This window comes from Cyprinus carpio, chromosome B8 (assembly GCF_018340385.1).
Source record: "Cyprinus carpio isolate SPL01 chromosome B8, ASM1834038v1, whole genome shotgun sequence".
NCBI classification, from domain to species: domain Eukaryota; kingdom Metazoa; phylum Chordata; class Actinopteri; order Cypriniformes; family Cyprinidae; genus Cyprinus; species Cyprinus carpio.
The window spans coordinates 25471942-25495419 of NC_056604.1; the positions used below are offsets into that span (position 1 = coordinate 25471942).

A 23478-nucleotide genomic window follows, 5' to 3' on the forward strand; every position below is an offset into this window, starting at 1 on the left:
ACTGGGGGATAAGTAAACGGGAAGATACCGGCTCTGCATTAATCTAGAGAATCTAGGTGCCTCGTAGAGGGGGCTCTAGCGGAGGTGATGGCGTCTACCACTGATTGGGGTAGGTCACCTAGAATCTCTGTGTCTCCTCCAGAGACTAGACATGATGTTTCCAGAGGTCTGGATGTAGGTGCCACAGGGTGCCCCATCTCTGAGAAAGCAGATCCTTTTTCAGAGGAATGGACCAAGGACCATAAGTTCCAAGAAACAAGTCCGGTTGGGCCAGTATGGTGCATCTACCAGGACCTGCTCCTCGTCCTCCCTGACTTTGCATAGTGTCTGTGCAAGAAGGCTTACTGGGGGAAATGCATATTTGCGAAGGCCCTGGGGCCAGCTGTGTGCCAATGCATCCGTGCCGAGGGTGCCCTCGGTCAGGGAATAAAACAGCTGGCAATGGGTCGAGTCCAGAGTGGCAAAGAAGTCTACCTGTGTGGCTCCGAAGAGGGTCCCAAATCAGCTGGACAACCTTGGGGGATGGAGCTGCCACTCTCCCAGAAATGCAGGCTGTCGTGAGAGCTTGTCAGCTGCAGGATTGAGCACGCCAGGTATGTGAATGTCCTGAAGTGACCTCAGATGCTTCTGACTGTAGAGGAGGAGATGGCGGTCGAGTTGCGACATGCAGTGGGAGTGTAGACCACCCTGATGGTTGATGTATGCAACAGTTGAAGTATTGTCCATACGGACCAGCACGTGCTTGCCATGTAGCTGCCCTTTGAGGCGGCCCAGTGTAAGGATGTACTGCAAGCAACTCGAGGCAGTTGACGTTCTAATGCAGAAAAGGACCCATTCACAGACACGACATTGCATGCCCGTTGTATGTGCCCCCCACCAAACTCGTGCCGGAGGCGTCCATGAACACCACAGCTTTCCCTCGACACTTGTTTTAGGGAGACTCCCGCCCATAGAAACGAAGGGTCTGACCACAGGCTAAAGTTTTGGTGACAGTATGAGCTGATAGACACCCGGTGTGTGGCGCTCTGCCATGTCAATCTCGGGACTTGGTCGAGAAGCATAACTGCCAGCACGGATGTCATATTTCCCAGGAGCCTCTGAAAAAGTTTCAGTGGGGCTGCTATCCTGCCTCTGAACGAATTCAAGCAGTTCAACAATGACTGGATATGGTTTTATTTGGGCTGCTGTACTGCCTCTGAATGAATCAACTCCATACTGAGAAAAGAGATCCTCTGCACAGGGGAGAGTTTGCTCTTTTCCCAGTTGACCCGAAGTCCCAACATGCTGATGTGATGAAGCACCATGTCCCCTGTGTTCACACAACTGTTTCCCGAGACAGTCTCAGCGAGTTGTCAAGAATGCGAAGGGCACGTTCTCTGAGTGGAACAATGGCTGCCTCTGCAACCTTCGTAAAGACGCAAAGGATAGGGGCAGAGACAGCCTAAAGAGTAGGACCTTGTACTGATAAGCCCGTGCCTCGAATGCAAACTGTAGGAATGGCCTGTGTGGAGGGAGAATCGAGACATGAATGTACGCATTCTTCAGATTGCGGCAAACCAATCTGGGGGACGGATGCCCTAGCAAATGTGTTTTTGTGTTAATATCTTGAACGGTAGCTTGTACAGAGAGCTCGGTTCAAGGTTCGCAGGTCCAAGATTGGTTGCAACCCACCACCTGTCTTGGGCACAATGAAGTAGGCGCTGTAAAACCCTGCCTTCGTATCGGCTGGAGGGACCGGCTCTATTCGCCAGTAGGATGTCGATCTCCGTCTGTAAGACAGGGGGGCATCACTGCTCCACATTGAAGTGAAGTGGATGAACATGGGAGGATGCCGGGTGAACTGAATCGCATAGCCAAGTCTGATGGTATGGATGAGCCAGCGAGATGGGGCTGGTGAGTGCTAGCCAGGCTCCCAAAACACCGTGCAAGCGGGAACAGCATAACCACAGACATACACGCTGGGGGGCAGCGAGGTGGAACACATGCACTTGACTCAGGAGGCACTGAGGAGGCCCGAAGGAGGTTGTGGGGGACAAATGTGTGGTTTGAGTGTGGGGCAGAGGGTGTGAGATAAGTCCTGGTTGAGTCCTCAACTGCTGCCTGCTGGTGAAGAGAGGAGGGGGAAGGGAGTAGCAAGGTTTTGCAACACGTCGCACACTGCAAACCGTGCCCTCTTGTGATCGAGGAAATTCCTCTCTTTTTTTAAAAAAAATGTGGGTACTGCTGGACTCTGTGGAGTTAGCAGCGGAACAAAAACAAAAGGAAACAAAGGATGCTCCACCCGGCCCTCCTCTGGGGGAGGGAGTGGTCCGGACACCATCTCCCGGAGAGCAGATTCTCCCATCTCTGGGTCACCTGTCTCAGGGCCGCTTGCCCTTACGCTCGCCGCCTGGTTTGGCAGGGGCCTGGACGGGCTGGGCGTTTCCCTTGCGGCCAGCCACCTGCCGCCTAGGTGGAGGCTGCTGCTTAGGCTGAGCAGGGGTGGGTTCGTGAGGGTTCGGGACACGGTGGAGGGTTCCACTCGAGCCCAACACTCACGGTGGCCCGGGAAAGAATAGTAGCCATCTCTGGGCCTGACTCAGGCAACGCTGCCACACATGAAAGGGGCAGCGCAGTCAAATCATCATCCCCAAAGTGACAACTGGTGCCACACGAGGTGTACCAGCATGCTCTCTTGGAGGCTCCACTGGTTGCAGTGTCATGGAGGAGTCAGGGAGCCCTAGGAGTTTGACTCGGTGGGGTATTCCTCACTGTAATCCTCAAGTCACCTAGATTATTAACCAAAGTAGGTTTCTTCTGAGCTGGCCCAGAAGAAGAACTAGATCGGGGAATATACGAAAGGGGCTCCAGTCTCTTCAAGATACTGGAGTCATGACCTTAACACCATAGTGAGAACATGTACCATCCATGAGTACCACCTCAGCGTGTGCGAGGCCCAAACAAGTGAGGCAGTAATCATGACCATCACCGGGGGCCAGGTAGCAACCGCCTTTGCTCTCTACTGGTGCTGAAATGCACAGGGGAAATGGCTGCGGCTACACAAAAGTACAAATAGTGCAAGCCTGTTGTGAGCACTCACACTCGTTGAAGGCACACTCTCCATCGAGCTGTGAGGACAGCTGTTTTTTTGTTCTCTCGTGAAATCCTGACCAACACTGTCCACACTGTCACACCCACACCAGACATGCAGAGGCTCCTTCTAAACGAGCAGCTCGTCTTCCACCACTTTCCAAAGAAGACACACATTCAGGAACAGCACCTGTTTGGCCACGAATGTGAAAAGCAAATATGGGGAAATGGCCTCATTAAATACTTGTGCTTCAGCACAGAGCAGCTGTGGCAATTATCGCATGCAAAAAATGTGCATTTGGCTTGTTTTTCTTGCACTCAAAATAGATTTTTGGTCTCCCAAAGCGATTTCTCAATTCATAGGTCAGTTCAGACGTACGTCGAAAAGTGACCGACTGAAAGGGAACCTGAACTTTTTTTGTCTTTATGGGATAAAAGTCTGACAAAAACATGTGCCCCTGGGCATTTTTGAGTGCCAGATATTTGTTGCCCACATAATTTTGTGTTTAGTAGTATCAGTGTATGTTATTTTATGAGCATTAACCCTCTAAAGTCGATTAACGCGTATACGTGTTATGAGGCATTTTCTCCTGATAACCCTGATAAGAACTTAAATTACACTTTCAGTTTTGATCGTACAGATAAAGTGAAGTGATGTGACATACAGCCAAGTATGGTAACCCATACTCGGAATTCGTGCTCTGCTTTTAACCCATCCAAAGTGCACACACACAGCAGTGAACACACACACACCGTGAACACACACCCGGCGCAGTGGGCAGCCATTTATGCTGCAGCGCCCGGAGAGCAGTTGGGGGTTCGGTGCCTTGCTCATGGGAGGGTAAGTCGTTGTTTTTATTGTGGGTGGAGAGATGTATGTTCATTCACTCCACCTACATTTCCTGCCGGCCCGAGACTCGAAACTCCCAACCCTTGGATTGCAAGTCTGACTCTCTAACCATTAGGCCACGACTTCCCAGTGAGCAATACATCAATCGAATCTGTAAAGGGTCTACTTTTTTTTGTATACAGACATAAAAACAACAAAACTTTGTGCACTTATAAGATAACAAACAAGGAGTGCTGTCTGCAGTCTTTGTCTGCGCTGATCTTCAGTTACAAACGCGTCCTTAAAATGAACTGTAACTCAGTGAAAACTCAACGAAGAGACATGAGGGATATAAAGGTCCTTCTCAAAAAAATTAGCATATTGTGAAAAACGTTCATTAGTTTCCATAATGTAATGATAAAAATTAAACTTTCATATATTTTAGATTCATTGCACACCAACTGAAATATTTTCAGGTCTTTTATTGTTTTAATACTGATGATTTTGGCATACAGCTCATGAAAACCCAAAAATTCCTATCTCAAAAAAATTATCATATCATGAAAAGGTTCTCTAAACGAGCTATTAACCTAATCATCTGAATCAACTAATTAACTCTAAACACCTGCAAAAGATTCCTGAGGCTTTTAAAAACTCCCAGCCTGCTTCATTACTCAAAACCGCAATCATGGGTAAGACTGCCGACCTGACTGCTGTCCAGAAGGCCATCATTGACACCCTCAAGCGAGAGGGTAAGACACAGACAGAAAATTTCTGAACGAATAGACTGTTCCCAGAGTGCTGTATCAAGGCATCTCAGTGGGAAGTCTGTGGGAACGGAAAAAGTGTGGCAAAAAACGCTGCACAACGAGAAGAGGTGACCGGACCCTGAGGGAGGGAGATTGTGGAGAAGGACCGATTTCCAGACCTTGGGGGACCTGCGGAAGCAGTGGACTGAGTCTGGAGTAGAAACATCCAGAGCCACCGTGCACAGGCGTGTGCTTTTGAACCAGAAACAGCGGCAGAAGCGCCTGACCTGGGCTACAGAGAAGCAGCACTGGACTGTTGCTCAGTGGTCCAAAGTACTTTTTTTGGATGAAAGCAAATTTTGCATGTCATTCGGAAATCAAGGTGCCAGAGTCTGGAGGATGACTGGGGAGAAGGAAATGCCAAAATGCCTGAAGTCCAGTGTCAAGTGACTGCTGTCAGTGATGGTCTGGGGGTGCCATGTCAGCTGCTGGTGTTGGTCCACTGTGTTTTATCAAGGGGAGGGTCAATGCAGCTAGCTATCAGGAGATTTTGGAGCACTTCATGCTTCCATCTGCTGAAAAGCTTTATGGAGATGAAGATTTCGTTTTTTTAGCACGACCTGGCACCTGCTCACAGTCCCAAAACCACTGGTAAATGGTTTACTGACCATGGTATTACTGTGCTCAATTGGCCTGCCAACTCTCCTGACCTGAACCCCATAGAGAATCTGTGGGATATTGTGAAGAGAAAGTTGAGAGACGCAAGACCCAACACTCTGGATGAGCTTAAGGTCGCTATCGAAAGCATCCTGGGCCTCCATATAACCTCAGCAGTGCCACAGGCTGATTGCCTCCATGCCACGCCGCATTGAAGCGGTCATTTCTGCAAAAGGATTCCTGACCAAGTATTGAGTGCATAACTGAACATAATTATTTGAAGGTTGACTTTTTTTGTATTAAAGACACTTTTCTTTTATTGGTCGGATGAAATATGCTAATTTTTTGAGATGAATTTTGGGTTTTCATGAGCTGTATGCCAAAATCATCAGTATTAAAACAATAAAAGACCTGAAATATTTCAGTTGGTGTGCAATGAATCTAAAATATATGAAAGTTTAATTTTTATCATTACGTTATGGAAAATAATGAACTTTTTCACAATATGCTAATTTTTTGAGAAGGACCTGTATCTATAGAAAGCCTGACATGTCTACTTTTAAACTAAACAAGTGCTGCCGAAAACAAATATTCTGTGATAAAGTGATCCATATGAAAACAACGCGATGTCCGTTTTTCACGTCTCCCTTCATTATCTTCTAATGCGACCACGCCCCGTGCTGAACGCGCTATTCAGATTCTAATGTTTCACTGAAGCGCGCGGCTTGAGTACGCCCACACAACAGAAGACAACGCAGCGAGACTGTTCTTCAAGGTTTTTTTTATTTTACTGTTTGCTTTGCGATGAGAGGAATAAGACATAATTCACCCCAAAAAGATATGATGTGGTTGAGGATTTGAGATTTGGATTTCCTCAGAAAAAAGAATGAAGCACTTTATTCAGCAGAGATCATAAACATGAGTAAGTCTCTTTTTATTTATTTATATACTTTGTACTAGTTTTCACATAACGTGTAAACATTTTACTAGTTAGAACTTTTTCCAAAGACTTTTTCCAAACTATAATTCCTGACTAAATGTATAATCAAGTGAAATATCATGGTTTCAATAACAATATACACTACTATACCATTCAAAAGCTTGATGTAAATAATATAAATGTAATAAATAAATATAACTGTAACAAATGTAACAAACAATGCTGTTCTTTCAATTTATCCCCTCTAAAAAAACTGAAAAAAAAAAATATATTCTCAGCTTTTTTCAACATTAATAATAATAATAATAATATCAACAACAATTAATGTTTTTTGTAGAAAATAAGATTATTAAAAGGATTTCTGAAGGATTGTGTGACTGGAGTAATGATGCAAAAAATTCAGTTCCTAATAAACTGTTTAACTGCACTCGCAAGTGAATATTACATTATGTTGTGGGATAATTAAATATATTCTAAATCAACTACAAACATAAAATTATATACATGTATTATGTCCTTACATTCTTTCTTGTAACTCATCCCTCTCAGTGACACAGCTGACTGAAAGGCTCATTATGCATCTCATTATGTGGGTCTTTGTCTTCTCAGGTGTGAATCACAATGATATTCATGATAGTTGACACCTACTCGCATATGACTTTTACCAACAAAAAGTGTCTTAGAAAATTTAAATCAATATATTGTTTTCTGTAAGTGAGTAAACAAGATGATTTTCACATAATTTAGAAAGAAAAGTTCTAGGCTACAAGCTCCAGTTCTTAAAAGTCCCGGGAACCAATGTTCTGTATGTGTTTTATTGCCTTATGCAAGTGATTTACCATTTTTAGTTTTTCACTAACCACGCATAACATTTTTTTTCTCAAAAACACAATCATGTACATACATGCTGCTCACATATTATTATAGCCCAGTTTGTGCTGCTTACAGTGAGATTAGACTTTAGCCATTTAGATATTTATAAGAAACTGAAAAAAGCACAAATGTCAGGGCATGACAAAACTTCTCCAGGCCCCAAAAATACCTTTAGACTCCAGAGGGTTAAATATGTTTTGTTACTTTGCTTTTTATGTATTTATTCATTTATTTAGTTAGTTTTGTTCTTTAAATTAATTTATGTATTACTTTTTTGTTATATCTGAAACTTGCACTATTATAAGTCACCATTAAAATAAACTTTTTACATCCTGAAGACTACTCTGTTGTACTGAGCTTTCCTTCCATTAGGAGGCCAGTCTCCTAATGGAAACATCTCCACTTGGTGGTCTCCATCACCACTGGCTACACCATATTCACACAACACTTTGTGTGGGTTGCCTCTGCTTCATGATTTAGGCCCACCACTGCTCCATGCTCCAGGCCTGCCACTGCTACAGCAGTCTACCATTGCTCCAAGAATCAGGCCCGCTGTTGATCCATGGTCCAGGCCTGCCACTGCTCTATGGCCCAGATCTGCCAATGGTCCACAGTCTGCCATTGTTCCACAGTCCAGGCCTGTCAATGCTTCATGGCCTAGGGCCACCATTGCTCTGCAGTCTGCCATTGATCCATGGTCTCCGTAGGAGGTGGGCATCCGGATACTCAATCTTGACAACTGGCTTATATTACTTCAGCCGTTGGATCTGTTTCACGAGCACAGGGACATGGTGCTCAGGCATCTCAATCATCTGGGGTTTCAGGTCAACTGAGAAAAGAGCAAGCTCTCTCTATGCAGAGCATCTCTTTTCTCTGTTTGGAGTTGGACTCTGTCAATATGATGGCACATTTCATGAACGAGCATGCCCATTCAGTGCTGAGCTGCCTGAATTCGTTCAGGAGGAAAAATGCTGTACCACTGAAACAGTTTCAGAGGGTCCTGGAGCCTATGGCATTCACAGACACAGTAATACGTTTGGATTTATGAGACTGCTTCAGCACCGCCTGCAGAGCCGAGTTCCAAAATGGCCATAGCATAAATCTGATTGTCCCATGTCCCATGTTTACTTCCTTCAAGAGGGTGGGGGGGGGGTCACATGACGCATTCAATGGAGTAGCCGTGTTGACGACGAGCTCCGGCAAAGCCTTCGAAAATCTCCCTCCTTAAACTCAAGATCATCTTTGAGGGGCTGAAATTAAATGTAGAAGTGTAGAAGTGACAAGACATGCCAAAGAAACAACTTAATTCCAATCATAGAATTAACGAACTTTAACAAGCGCTCCTCTCCGAAAATGGCGGATGCTCCAATGAATCCTAGCGACATGGACGCACTTGTGAAGAAAATAACAGCAGAAGTCCTGGCGGGCGTCGATAAGGCTTTGGATAACAAGATTGATCCAGTGCTAGAGAAAATGTCTGCGGTAGTGACACATGTTGAGCAGATGGAGAACCGAGTCACTGAAGCTGAAACGCATATATCGGCGGTGGAAGACACGGTCTCAAGAGACAACGCGGACTTGAACAAAATAGCTTGACACGGCCATGGAAAAGATAGATGACCTGGAAAATAGGAGCAGGCGATGCAATTTACGAATTATTGGCCTACCCAAAGGGGAAGAAGGGACGAACCCGGTCTCGTTCCTCAGGACCTGGCTGCCCAATCTGCTTAACGTTAAATTCTAGGACCACCAGATAAAGATAGAGCGCATGCATCGTGTCCCTTCGCATCCTCCCACATCAAGAGAAAGACAGAGGGTGTTGATGGTAAAACTGCATAATTTTCAAGACTCCCCTGTGCAGATTTTTTTCAGAAATTTAAAATGGAGCTAGGGAGCCTAATGCATGAAATGATACAGTATTCATTTGATTCTGATAAGCTTTCTGACTCCATGACAGAAGCCAACATATGTGTTTTTCTAAAAAAAGGCAAATGCCCTGAGGAGTGTGGTTCTTATTGCCCTATTTCTCTGCTTAATAAGGACACAAAAATTGTGGCGAAGATATTAGCCACTCGGCTTGAATCAATTCTTCCCAAAATAATTAATCCTGACCAGACAGGCTTTGTCAAAGGCAGATTCTCAGCTCATAATATGAGAAGGCTTTTTAACATAATTCAATATTCAAATCAGTATGCAAATTCTGGATTAGTCATCTCATTAGATGCTGAGAAGGCATTTGATAGGGTCGAATGGCCATATTTATTCTCAGTACTCTCTTAATTTAACTTGGGTGGTGCATTTATTAAATGGGTTAGGATTCTGTACTCTTCCCCCACAGCGAGAGTCATTACTAATGGTCTTAAATCCCCTAAGTTTACTTTAGCACGTGGTACCAGGCAAGGATGCCAAATGTCGCCACTGCTGTTCGCACTGGCTATTGAACCGCTGGCTGCGGCCAATAGAGACAGCCCATCCATTGAAGGACTTAGACTGGAAGAGAAAACTTATAAAATCTCGCTGTACGCAGATGACAACTTAATTTACTTCACCTCTCCACAACAATCAATTCCACATCTTATTGATACAATTTCTAATTTTGGCTCCTTCTCTGGGTATAAAATAAATCTTTCAAATTCAGAAGCAATGCCGTTAATTAAATCACACTCCCACAACCTTACAGTCTCTCACCCATTTAAATGGTCTCCTGCAGGCTTTTTGTATTTGGGCATAAAGATTACACAGAGGCTGGAAAGTCTATATAAAAGCAATTTTGTCCCTATTTTAACTAAAATCAGATCAGATCTAGATAGATGGTGTAATCTTCCTTTATCCTTATTAGGTCGTCTCCACCTGGTCAAAATTAATATTTTACCCAGCCTTCTATTCCCATTTCAAATGCTACCAGTTCTCATTCCTAACAAAGCACTTAAACAGTTGCGTGGCTCCATTATTTCCTTTATTTGGCAGAATAAAAGACCTAGACTGAGATACAGCTTCTAAACACTTTTGAGTAGATGTGGAGGTCTAGCGGCCCTGGACATTAAGCTATATCAGCTTGCTGCCCAACTTCGTTTTACACTGGAATGGCACTTGAATGATCCAAACTCAACTTGGATCAGCGCAGAATCCACAACTCTTGGGCCAATCCCTCTACGGAACTTACTATATTTGTCGCTTAAAAAACAGAGAACTTTAACTAAAGATAATTTCATTCTTAAAAATATGATTAAAATATGGAGATTAGTACGCAAAACAGAATGGTTCGATTCCCACCTTTCACTACTCACACCCTTGCATAACAACCCAGATTTCCCCCCGGGGATGAATGATGGCCTAATACATTTGAAAGACAAAGGAATACATGTCATAGGAGATCTGATGGAGAATAAACAGCTTATGACCTTTGAACAATTTACTGCGAAATATGTTCTCAATTGTTTCCATATGTTTTCAAATGGTTTCTGCGTATCCCCAATTGAGGAACAATTAAATAAACTTACATCATCTCGATCTGCATCCAAAACTTTCTATTCTATTTTGATAAAGGCAAACACAGACAACTCAGATAAAACCAGGGTGTTATGGGAAAAGGACTTTGGGGAAGAAATTCAGACAGCTGGTTTGGAAGCCATATGTGAGATGCCCTCTATCTTGCCAACAACTCAGCATGGGAAATGCAATTTAAAATTGTTCATCGTTTGAATGTGACTCCAGCCCGAAGACATAAAGTAAACCCAAAATTCTCCAACCTCTGCAATAAATGTAAAAGACTAGAAGGAACCCTCTTCCACTTTTTTTGGAGCTGTTCGACAATTCAACAATTCTGGATGGGGATCCTAAGGGAACTTGAAAGTATATATTTCGTTAAAGTTATATTTCGCTGCTCATTACAATTAGGACCAAAGACATGTTTGCTTGGTATGAACCAAGAACTCCCGTCCAAATTCCAAGGGGCCCACCTTCTTCAAATCCTACTCCACTGTGCCCGCAAATGCATACTTGTTTGTTGGATAACAGACCAAGCCCCATTAATAGCACAGTGGATTAACACGGCCAAAGGCCTTATTCCATATGAAGCTTTTTCAACAGCATTAAAGATAAACCTTTTAAATTCTATAAAATACGGGACCCCTTCTTCAGTTATCTTAGGGCAGGAGAGACACATCTGCTAGAGCTGGGAATACAGAACCTGGCATGGAAGGACTGAATAACTTCCCAATGGTGATGTAATATATTGGTATGCTTATTTTACGTTGGGTGTTTTTTTTGTTTTTTATTACTATTATTTTTATAATGTACTTTAATGTGTACTTTGTAGAGAATTCAAATGTATAGCCACCTGGGCATTTTGTATTAGCTCAAATGTGCCAACTGTGTTTAAACCCTGTCAGTGTCTGTTGGCAAATGTTCTTACCAAAAGGCAAATGTTCTTATTTGCAGAATTTAATTGTTGAACTGAAACAATAAGTTCATATGGTGCCATTTTTAGGCCATTTAGGAAAATCCAATGCATTTGACACAGAAAGTTTATTCACATACTGTATGCATTACATTTTTAAAATTTGCTTAACCTGCAACCTCATATATGCATCAGTTCAAATGCTTTTGCATATGTGACAATTTAGATTTGTCACTCAACAATTCTGACATTATATCTCCAATAGATATTAGAAGTGCACATACTATTTTCCACAATGCAATCTACCACACTATTCATTCTGCAGTTGCGGTGGCAAAGATGTAGGGTGGCCATATGCGCCGTTCATACGGGACACGTTGTTTTTTATTTTTGTGAGATATAGAGAGAGCAGAGCAGATGGCTTTTTGTTTTTTTGAACTATTATAACTACTTTGGTATCAAACAAACACGTGCACATATTTGCATCACTTTGATCGGTCCCTGTAGATCTCACCTTCTCATGCACAGCCCCAGGATTAGTCGATTACAATACCTGCATGTTATTGGTCAAACTGCTTTGAATGTTTTCAGCAATATTAAAATCTTGGCCGGGACGTGTCCCGTATGAACGGCGCATATGGCCACCCTACGAAGATGGACGTGTAACTTTTGGAAATGTGGAAACATGGATTTATTTTTATTTTTTATTTTTAGTAAATTAATACTGTTGGATGTATTGTATTTAGAATAAAATAACATATTTTTACACTTTTCTAAAATGGTGCTTAAAATGATTTAATATGATGTAATATTTTTTTTTTTGGGGGGGGGTATATATAATTTTATGTATATATTAAATGTATAATTAAAAAACAATACAATGTAAAACTATGGAGTGAATTGAATTTTACAGCAAAATATGTAATATGAGTTTGAATAGACAAAATATACAAAATAGCTGATCCACACCTCCCACATCAATATGGATTACTTGGACACTAACTCATTTTGAAAATGTTCCTTATTACAAGTAAAAATAAAATAAATAAATACAATACAATACAAGGAAAGCATATCATTTATATGACATTTATTTAAAGCTTTATAAGTATGTAAATTACTCTTTTATTCTAAAAAAGAAAAAGAAAATTGCTAACTTAACCCAAGAATAGATTTCCATTCTCTACTTTGCCTTCTTTAAAATGGTTACAACATAACAGCAAATAATCTAAACCACTAACACAGAGTTTAAGAGGTAATTCTCTATACACAAAGACTGATGTCTAAGACCTACTAATGGTTTGGGTATAATTCTGAATAGATGTTTGAAAGTATGTGGGAGTATTTTTATGTGGTTGAAATATTATGATGTAAGATTTTGGTATGAAATAACTAAAGAGAATTCCATTTACACTGGATATCTGGGCAACTGCATTTAAAATGACAATGTATTTGCTTTTGATAGAGAGGTATACCGTGAAATATGCAATCCAGGTCAGATAGTACTAAACATGAGACTAAAAGTTTATTGTATTGGTTTGGCCTCATTGTATTTTTTCGGCAAATCTCTTCCCATGTAAGAAAAACAGGAGACACAGGAAACCAGAAACCAACTTATGAACAAGACTATGGTTAATGTTATAGTGTTACCCATTTCACAAATGAGCATAATTTGGTCATTAAAAGTCCATGAGTCCGCAATGAGTTTGACAGGATTGACAGTCATCCATATCACACAAGAAATTAAATGTACGAAAGAAGAAAATGCAATGAAGAGCCACTGGCCATTGTGTTTTACCCAAAGACTATACACCTTAGGGAACTGAGCAGCCATTTTAAAAACACAAACAATCTGAAAGGAACGGACAGTCAAACAGGAAATACAAACAGTAAAGAAAAATGTAAATATGACATTTCTCAGGAGGCAAAATACAGATGTGGGATTTCCAAAGAAAAAGACTACACTTACACTAGACAAAATCAAACTGGCCAACATCAGGAAACACATGCTGCCACCAGCAGACTTTACCACTGGTGTATCGTATTGAAAGCAAAAGGCAAAATGCAAAAAAAAAGAGAATAATTAGGCATGCAGTTGAAAATCATGACAATGATGGAGGGGATTTCTGTGAACTGAGGATAGGACAACAGGGGGGGTGGGGGGGGGGGAAGGCGTGTCTTACATGTCGTGCTGCCCTCATCAGACCATTCACTCTCTGCACATGGAAAACAGGTATAGGGGTCCCCTGAGAAGAAAAAAAAAAAAACAACAACAGTTAAATAATATATTTTAATGTTTAGTAGTAATATTTTGCTAAAAGTTATAATAAAAATAAATGAATGTGGGAAAATATGTTGCTTTCAAATCACACTTAAAAAGCACCAATAACTCCAGTGAAGTATTAAGGTGATAGAATGGGCTGAAGAAGCTTAAAGGGATAGTCCTTTCAATTGACCTCCATTATATGGACAAAAAAATGGAAGTCAGTAGAATGTTTTTTTAGATGTTTTGACCACCTCCTAAGGTACTTACTAGAAAAATCTACATAGCTGTTACGTGGACATTTTTTACACGTAAAACAGCAACTATGAAAACCTTCAGGTTGCCTTGAATATCCCGCCTTACACTCAACAGAGCAGTTTGAGAAAGGATCCTTTAAGGAACAGAAAAATGTGTTATTGAAATTAACCCTCTGGAGTCGATTAACGCGTATACGCGTTTTGGGGTATTTTCTCCTGATAACCCCGAAAAGAACTTAAATTACACTTTCAGATTTGATCGTACAGAGAAGAGCAATACATCAATCGAATCTGTAAAGGGTCTACTTTTTTTGTATACAGACATAATAACAACAAAAACTTTGTGCACTTATAAAAATAAAGATAAACAAACAAGGAGTGCTGTCTGCAGCCTTTGTCTGCGCTGATCGTCAGTTACAAATGCGATCATTAAAATGAACTGTAACTCAGTGAATACTCAACGAAGAGACATGAGAGAGGATATCTATAGAAAGCCTGACATGTCTACTTTTAAACTAAACGAGTGCTGCTGAAAACAAATATTCTGTGATAAAGTAATCCATATGAAAAAACAACGCGATGTCCGTTTTTCACGTCTCTCTTCATTATCTTCTAATGCGACCACGCCCCCGCGCCGAGCGCGCTTTTGAGATTCAAATGTTTCACTGAAGCGCGCGGCTTTTGAATACGCCCACACAACAGAAGACAACAGCGAGACTGTTCTTCAAGTTTTTTTTATTTTACTGTTTGCTTCGCGATGAGAGGAATAAGACATAATTCACCCCAAAAAGATGTGATGTGGTTGAGGATTTGAGATTTGGATTTCCTCAGAAAAAAAAAGAATGAAGGCACTTTATTCATCAGAGTGATCATAAACATGAGTAAGTCTCTTTTTATTTATTTATATACTTGTACTAGTTTTTCACATAACGTGGTAAACATTTTACTAGTTAGACTTTTTCCAAAGACTTTCCAAACTATAATTCCTGACTAAATGTATAATCAAGTGAAATATTATGAAGTTTCAATAACAATATACACTACTATACCATTCAAAAGCTTGATGTACATATATAAATGTAACAATAAATGTAACTGTAACAAATGTAACAATCATTGCTGTTCTTTCAATTTATCCCCCCTAAAAAACCTAAAAAAAATATTCTCAGCTCTTTTCAACATTAATAATAATAATAATAATAATAATAATAATAACAATAAATGTTTTTTTAGTAGAAAATAAGATTGTTAAAAGGATTTCTGAAGGATTGTGTGACTGGAGTAATGATGCAAAAAATTCAGTTTGAAAGTCAGTCAGCTTTGATTGTTCCTAATAAACTGTTTAACTGCACTCACAAGTGAATATTAAATTATGTTGTGGGATAATTAAATATATTCTAAATAAACTACAAACATAAAATTATATACATTTATTTTGTCCTCACATTCTTTCTTGTAACTCATCCCTCTCAGTGACACAGCTGACTGAATGGCTCATTATGCAGCTCATTATGCAGGCCCTTTGTCTTCTCAGGTGTGAATTCATGATAGTTGACGCCTACTCGCATATGACTTTTACCAACAAAAAGTGTCTTAGAAAATTTAAATCAATATATTGTTTTCTGTAAGATGAGTAAAACAAGATGATTTTTCACACATCATTTAGAAAAAAAAAATTCTAGGCTACAAGCTCCAGTTCTCCAAATTCCTGGGAACCAATTTTCTATATGTGTTTTTATTGCCTTATTCAAGTGATTTAACATTTTTAGTTTTTCACTAACCCACGCATAACATTTTTTTTTCTCAAAAACACAATCATGTACATAAAATGCTGCTCACATATTATTATAGCCTAGTTTGTGCTGATTACAGTGAGATTAGACTTTAGCCATTTAGATATTTATAAGAAAACTGAAAAAAGCACAAATGTCAGGGCATGACAAAAACTGCTCTCCAGGCCCCAAAAATACCCTTAGACTCCAGAGGGAAAAATGTGTTATTGAAATTAACATTTTTACAGTTTTTTTTATATTAATTTAGATATTTGTATTAAATAAATTAACACAGCCTGAAAACTGAACACACAAAATATTCTTAGATTCTGCTTTCACAACTGTTAACTGACAGCTAAAATAAAGCCCTGTAGTCTTTATTCAAATGGAATCAAATTGATATCTGCTGCATGTGTTACTAACTTAATTAGAAAAAAACTTAATTGATCTTCGTTAAGAGAAATATATACAATTGTAAAGCTAAATGTTTAAATGAAGGTTCAACAAAAATTGACTTACAGAACCATTGTTATGCCAGAGCTTGCGAGTGTTGTCGATGGTAAAAGTAATTTCTGGAAGTTTTTCATATGTGCCCACCATCTCAAACTGTGGAGGATTCACATGAGTGCGCCAGAGCACAACTGCATAACGGATGGTTGGATCATAATTTTCATCATATTTCACTTGACGGCCATTGAGTGAAAAATTCAACAACTTAATTTTTTCCAAAAGCTGTTTTGTGTTCAATTAAAAAATAAAATAAAAATAAAAAATGGGGAAAAAAAGAAGAAAATTTATAATAACTGCACAATAACGTTAATAATATAATCTTACTTTTTTTTATTTATTGATCTATTGTAAAAAAAAAAAAAATTATAATAATAAAAGCAATAACACAGTTTAACATGCAATGTTATTAAACATAAACATGATTAATTATTCAGTTAATTAAAACTTATTACTTCAATAATTTAAATTAAAATAATAATTCCACTTGTCATGGATTCAGATGAATTCACTTACCATGTACGGCTTTAACTGTTATGGTTTTTGTGGCATTCATTCATGTCACACTGAAGAACCTTATGTAACGCATGAGCTATGGTATATATGGCAGAATAGACGGCAAAGGCGTGTGTGGGACTCTCATTTATAATCTCCTCTGCAGTCATCAATGAGCAGTAATCACAATCTTGATTACATGTCTCATTCTTATTCCGGACATCACTCACTGCTTTGTCATTATGGCCTGCATCAGCTGTTCCTTTGGCTTTAATTGTAGACAATTCGTTAAATCTTGGCAATGACAACAGCCTATCTGCAATGCCAATGTTGTGCCAATTTCCCTGATTCCTGGCTCTCTTGGAAGCTGTTGATTCAAAGCCCATGATGGACTTGCAATCCATACTTTTGTCTTTGGATGTTGTTTGCTATGGCTGCTTTTGATAATTTTTTGCTTGCATATTGTGTCAAAGCAAAAATTACAATGACATTGATGTTGAGCTTATCAATCTTTTTAAGTGTTAGGACTGTAGTTTGCATTTAGACTTAGACCCTCTTGATAGGCCAAACAATGCCAGTATTGTTTATATACTTGTTAAACAGCTTTAGTCCATCTGTACTGTAATCATCTTGGCTACCAAGAAAGGCAACCCAGTTCCATCCAAACCACTGTATGATGTGAATAATCATCTCTATCAGGTCTTTGTTGCTAGGGATTGTTCTCACAAAAGAAGGATATTGAAGTTTATTACTTAATGCGTAGCTAGCAGCTCCATAATTCACCTTTGAAAGAGAAGAAAACACTCTAACTCATTAGCATTATAACTTGGTAGTTCTTAACAAAATACAGTAAGTATTTTGTTATGTAAACTGTGTAAAAAAGTAACATAACTTACCATTGGTATAAGATCCATTGTGATCAGTGGTGCAACAGTTATAGTTCTTGAGCTTCCAAATGGTCCTGTTAAAGCAATCACTTTAGGCTGATAGTTGTTGAGTTTTTCTTTAGGTCTTATTGAGCCATTATTTGAGATAAAACTTAAGACTGAACGGAAATTCCTTGTGTCAGAACAATGGTCAAAAATTTCATAGCCCAGAGAAACATTGGGCAGAAGAGTTGTGGAATTATTAATCTCTTCAACAGCATACCTCATTACTTGCAATATTTTATAGGCAGATTTTGAGGTACTGTGCCTTAAAAACGTAAGTGTGGAAGTTAATAGCATGTAATTGAAATGTGACTTTGAGGAAATGCTGCTTTGATTTAAATTACTGATAACCCTAGACTGGTAAAAGATCCTTGCTTACCAGACACATTCAGTGGTCTCCGGGGTGAAAACAGGTGTCACACGGTCAATTTCATGTAAAGCAAAAAGGCCACCCAGTAAGTAATCTCCCTCCAATCTGAATTCAGATGTTGAACAAAAAACTTTGAAAAAGAAACAATTAGTAAAGCACAAAAGGTAAGTGTAAATGCTACTGAGAAGCATGGTTAAAGATGGACTGCTAGTCATGAAGTGGGAATGTATAGTGGCTAGTCTTTTGAGAGCAGTCAGGCTCATATTTTTAAACTTAATTTTCTTAAAACACTTCAATTTGCTTAAACCACCATTTTCAAACATGATACAAATGTCCATTTCCATGTCTAACACACAAAGTATATGTTAATCCATTATTAAATAGAGCATTACGCCACAAAGGTCTCCTCATACAAAGCAAATTTAAAACATTTTTGAATCATCAAATCAAACTCTTGTGAAACAAGCTGTAACCAAGCTGTAGCAGGTAGCAAGCTGTAACAAGCTGTAGCAGGGTTTTTACAGTTGGATTATAATCATAAGGGTTTTCCCAGTTTAGAGATAGTGAAAAAAATAAAATAAAACAGATAATAATATTAATTTGATGAGTAAAGTTTGAGAACAAACTTTGAAGTTAGCTTTAGAAAGCCTAGCCTGAAATGACTAAAGCAGCTGTAAAAGCTTGAAGTTTGAATGTTTAGGTAGAGAGCTGTTACTAGCATGTTGTTAGCATGTTATAATGTGATTTGCATGTTGTTAGCATGTTTCTAGCATGATTAGCATCATGCTAGAAACATGCTAGAAATCGTGGCAAGACATGCCAGCATCATGCTTGAAATCATGCTAAAATATGTCCTGTTTTAACACGATTTGCATTCAAAGCGTTTCTTGCATGATAAGCAATTTGTTAGCATGTTTAACATGTTATTATAATGATTACCATGTTTTAGCATGTTGCTAGCATAATTAGGCATGTTGTTAACATGTCTCTAGCATGATTACCATGTTGCTGAAATGTTAATGTTTTAACACAATTACCATGTTGCTAACATGTTTCTAGCATGAGTAGCATGTCGTTAGCATGTTTCTAACATAATTACGACGTAGCATGCCCTGTTTTAGCATGATTAAAATGTTCATAACATGTATCTTGTATGAATAGCAATTTAGCATGTTTTAGCATTTTGTTAGCATGATTAGTATGTTTTAGCATGTTTCTAACATGATTAGTATGTTTTAGCATGGGAAGCGATTAGTCAGCAGAAAAGGTGCAGCGTGTGAGTGTTTCCTTAATACTTATTTGTTTCTATATCTGGTGTGTTTAAATTGTTACTTGCTGTTAAGAATAATTTTTTCAGATTGTGTCAGATTGTGCAGAGGACTCAACTGGTTCCTGTGGTCTTGTCCCGGTGGTCATCTGAGACAAGGTCTTCACAGGGGATCTGTATCTGAGGCTCATCTACTTGTCCTGGTCTCCGCTGACATTCAGGGCTGTAGAGGTCCTTTCTAGGTGCCTGATCCACCATCTGGGCTGGATACGTACTGGATCCAGGTGACTTCAGTGACCATCTGACCTGGATACGATACTGGATCTGGGTGGCTATGGTGACCTTGGAATAAGAGAGAAACAGACTAAATATTAGCGTAGATGCCATTCTTCTAACGATGTAGCAAGTACATCGGGTGTTATGGGAAGTGTTCCCGGTTCCGGTTTACCTAATTAATGCAGCCTAAAAATCCTTTAAGGATTTGGATATTAGAAGCGTATTAGTGTATATGTGTAAGCCAGGTTAAAGAGATGGGTCTTTAATCTCGATTTAAAACTGCAAAAGTGTGTCTGCCTCCCAAACAATGTTAGGTAGGTTATTCAGAGTTTGAGCACTAAATAGGAAAAGGATCTGCTGCCCACAGTTGACTTTGATATTCTAGGTATTATCAAATTGCCATAGTTTTGAGAACGCAGCGGACGTGGAGGACTATAATGCAACAAGAGCTCGTTCAAATACTGAGGTGCTAAACCATTCAGGGCTTTATAAGTAATAACCAAGATTTTAAAATCTATACCCATGTTTAATAGGGAGCCAGTGCAGTGTTGACAGAACCAGGCTAATATGGTCATGCTTCCTGGTTTCTGGTAAGAACTCTAGCTGCAGCATTTTTGGACTAGCTGGAGGTTTTGTTTATTAAGCATGCAGAACAACCACCCAATAAAGCATTACAATAATCTAACCTTGAGGTCATAAACACATGGTTTATCATTTCTGCATTTGACATTGAGAGCATAGTTCGTAATTTAGATATAATTTTGAGATGGAAAAATGCAGTTTTACAAATGCTAGGAACGTGGCTTTCTAAGGAAAGATTGCTATCAAATAGCACACCTAGGTTCCTAACTGATGACGAAGAATTGACCGAGCAGCTATCAAGTCTTAGACAGCGTTCTAGGTTATTACATGCAGAATTTTTTTTAGGTTCTATAATTATACACCTCATTCACCTCTTCAGAATTTAGCAGTAAAGAAATTACTCATCATCCAGTTTTATATCGATTATGCATTCCGTTATTTTTTCAAATTGATATATTTCACTGGGCCGCAAAGAAATATAGAGCTGAGTATCATCAGCATAACAGTGAAAGCTAACAATGCGTGCTTCCTGATGATATCTCCCAAGGGTAACATGTAAAGCGTGAAGAGTAACGGCTCTAGTACTGAGCCTTAAGGTACTCCATACTGCACTTATGATCGATATGATGATAAATAGTCTCTTGTCGGCATTGGTTATGACCCTCCTTTGGTTGTTAAGCGAGAAGGGGAACACTGGACCAGTTCAGGACCATTACCAGCTTCACACTCCGTGTGCGAATGAGAGTAACTAAGACCATAGACTAAATCAAGCGAACTTGTTTTATTATTTAAGACTATGACAGCTATTTACACAAGACAAAAAGAGAATAGGTATGTATATAAAAATAAAAGGAAATAATTATTTACAAAAAGAATCCTAGACACATTGGCTGCTTTACAATGTTGGAGAACTGGGGAGGGTGAAGGGGTCCTGGATTGTGGCAAAAGAAAGAAAGTAAGAAAACCAAAAGAAATCTAGCTAACCCATTTTAGTCTAATCCTAAACTAAAATAAAGAAAAATGTGTAAAGGAAAACATCTTCAACGTCTGAGACGTCATAACTCAACTAAACTAACTAACCAAACAAAAATACAGAAAGTTGCACAAATCCCCAACCTAGTGTGTCTAAACAGCGAAACCAAACTTCATGTGCACCATGTAAGTCACATGACATAGCTTACCTACCCCTTTACCTCCATCCAGTTTTAAAAGATTTTTGAAAAAGCTTTGTAAGTCTTTCAAATGTCACAGATCAGGGGCCTGTTTCAGTAAGGAGGTTCAAGTTAAAACTTGAACTCTGAGTTGACTTAAGCCCTATTCGCACGGGATTAGTATTACCTAGGTTGCCTGTGATCTTAATCCCATGTGAATCGGCCATGTATGTAATTTGTAAAGTAAAAATTCCCCTGCAAAAGACCTACCATATTTCGGCGAACACCGAGGTCCTGTGATAATATTAGTCCCATGCGAATCAACATCTCTGTGATTTGGCCTAGATTTGGCGGGTTGTATATAATTTTTCGAGGTTTTTTGTTTTTTGTTACTTGTGCACCTTTTTTTTTTTTTTTTTTTTTTTTTTTTTTAAATCCATCTGAACCATAGAACGGGACTCTCAAAGCCTTGACATCTGGGTTTTTGGCACAAAATTCGCTCTATTTGAGTAAAATCACAGGCTTCGCTTATCCCGTGTGAATGCACCACAAGAAATTCAGACGTGGGAGGGTGATTTCAAAATCACACAAGGTCCCTAGATAATACTAATCCCGTGCAAATAGGATTTTACTCTGAGTTGGGAAACTCTGAGTTTTTGGGTTCGGAACAGCTGAATTGAGTTAGTTCAGTCGACTCTGAATAGGTTGAGATGGATTTTAGCGCGTGCACCACGACTATGAAAAGCCATGATCATTGGGAGCTCTGAAATGACGAATCACCATGGCAATGCTCTGCAAGTTTAATTTACAAGTTTCATTCTTATCACTGTTATAATATTGCAGGTGAAAACTGGCAGAACTAATAGGCTATTCATTTTCATGGTATCTCATGGGCAAAAAAAATAAATAATAATAAAAATAATAATAATAAATAATGATTTAAGTGCATTTTTCTTATTTTACAAATGATCTGCCAATTGGGTAAAGAAAAAATAAGGCATTTTAATAACAAGGCTATTTACACTAAGTGGAACTAACATACTTTCTTAGCGATAGATTACAGTAGGCTAAGTGCAAATAGCTTTAGATGCTATTTACACAGTGAAAATAGTGATATATCCTATTTACCATGTAAAAGTAGCAGTTCTTTGCAATAAGTGTAAATAACAATTAGACGCTATTTCTACTTTATACTGGCAGATACATACTATTTGCACATCAGTATTGTTGTACATTAACTGGATGCAATAATAACAGTGTGTAAAAGATTATTTATTAAAATTATAAATACTTTTATGATTATTAAACACTCATTAGGCACTTCCACTTTTATAACATTTTCTTCATTTTTATTGAAAATCAATTTAAATGTGATATGTGATGGGAAAAGTGAGAAGAACGAGCTTGGCAAAAGCAGGACTTGAACCCGGTCAATCGTATCACAAGCTGGTTCTCCATGCCCAAAACGTTACTGCCAACACCACTGATGACATTATACACACTTGTCATATTTTAACCATGTGTGACTTTGGAGGGCAGAGCTACTGTAAATTTGCACTTTATACAGAGAATAATCTTGTTTTCCATTTGCATTAAGATTATTTTATTACCCACACTGGCAGATAATTTTTACTTAAAAAAGTGAAAGTCGTGACACTTGTCAAGTACGGTAACCCATACTCGAAAATTAGTGCTCTGCATTTAACCCATCCAAGTGCACACACACAGCAGTGAGAAGTGAACACACACCGTGAACACACACCCGGAGCAGTGGGCAGCTATATATCCAGCGCCCGGGGAGCAACTGGGGGTTCAGTGCCTTGCTCAAGGGCACTTCAGCCATGGGTATTGAGGTTGGAAGAGAGCGCTGTTTATTCACTCCCCACCACCTACAACTCCTGCCAGCAACCTTCTGGTTACAAGTCCAATTCTCTAACCATTAGGCCACAGCTGCCCATAAGGTGTAAAATTTAAGTAAATTTAAGTGCATTTAAGTAAAATGCACTTAATTTAGATCCCACCAGGAAACAAGACTAAATATCTTGTATCATTTTCTTATATAGAAAATCCATCTTGATTTAAGATTTATATAT

General features: G+C 39.2%; 2 pseudogenes; both read right to left on the reverse strand.

Moving 5' to 3' along the window:
- Positions 1–12713: 12713 nt before the first annotated feature.
- LOC122138185 lies at positions 12714–13554 on the reverse strand (annotated as a pseudogene).
- A 185-nt stretch (positions 13555–13739) lies between these two features.
- Positions 13740–18004, reverse strand: LOC109071241 (annotated as a pseudogene).
- Between the last annotated feature and the right edge of the window lie 5474 nt (positions 18005–23478).